This window comes from Microtus ochrogaster, chromosome 19 (genome assembly GCF_000317375.1).
Source record: "Microtus ochrogaster isolate Prairie Vole_2 chromosome 19, MicOch1.0, whole genome shotgun sequence".
Classification (NCBI taxonomy): domain Eukaryota; kingdom Metazoa; phylum Chordata; class Mammalia; order Rodentia; family Cricetidae; genus Microtus; species Microtus ochrogaster.
Window position 1 is genome coordinate 23,122,749 of NC_022021.1, and position 498 is coordinate 23,123,246.

The 498-nt window shown below is 33.7% G+C and overlaps 1 protein-coding gene across 4 annotated transcripts in view; it reads right to left on the reverse strand.

The window, feature by feature from the left end:
- Positions 1-498, reverse strand: part of Ttc37 (tetratricopeptide repeat domain 37) — a 98,583-nt gene that overhangs the window by 92,130 nt on the left and 5,955 nt on the right. For 2 of the 4 annotated variants that reach the window (XM_005356551.3, XM_026783777.1), the window contains exon 3: positions 240-390. The exons of 1 other annotated variant lie outside the window; for it this stretch is intronic. The gene's annotated coding sequence lies outside the window, so the exon portion shown is untranslated. The remainder of the gene's footprint in view (positions 1-239; positions 391-498) is intronic. One more of the 4 variants, XM_026783778.1, reaches the window with a different exon arrangement.

Below are 498 nucleotides of genomic sequence, written 5' to 3' on the forward strand. Positions count from 1 at the left end.
AGCCAAAGTGATATGTACAAATATAAAACAAATCTATGATGTTGGAGATTTCAAGATAAGAGTATTTTAACTTAAAGCAAGCTGGTATTCAGAATAATACAAAAATTAATACATTATAAAATCAATTAGCTGTGAGACATTCAGATTTCCCAAATACAATTTAAGAACTTGTTGCAATAATTACTTAATTTAAAGCAGCACATCATCACATTCTATCACCTTTGAAACTACTGTCTTACCTGAAAGTATCTCGATATTAATTCAGAGGTGAATTGGAGAAAAAAATCTTTTCAGTCTACAAATCTTAATGGCAGCAACTAACAAAGTTCAGTGCTGATTTCACGTTAACTTTCTCAAGCCACATTCCTTCTATTTAAAAAAACCTGGAGACTAAAAGAAAGAAATCAATGAGGATGACTGACCTGGACAAATAAAGAGAGATACCCAAGTCGAAAGAAAGAGAGAGAGAGAGGGAAGGGAGGGGAAGGGAGGGGAGGG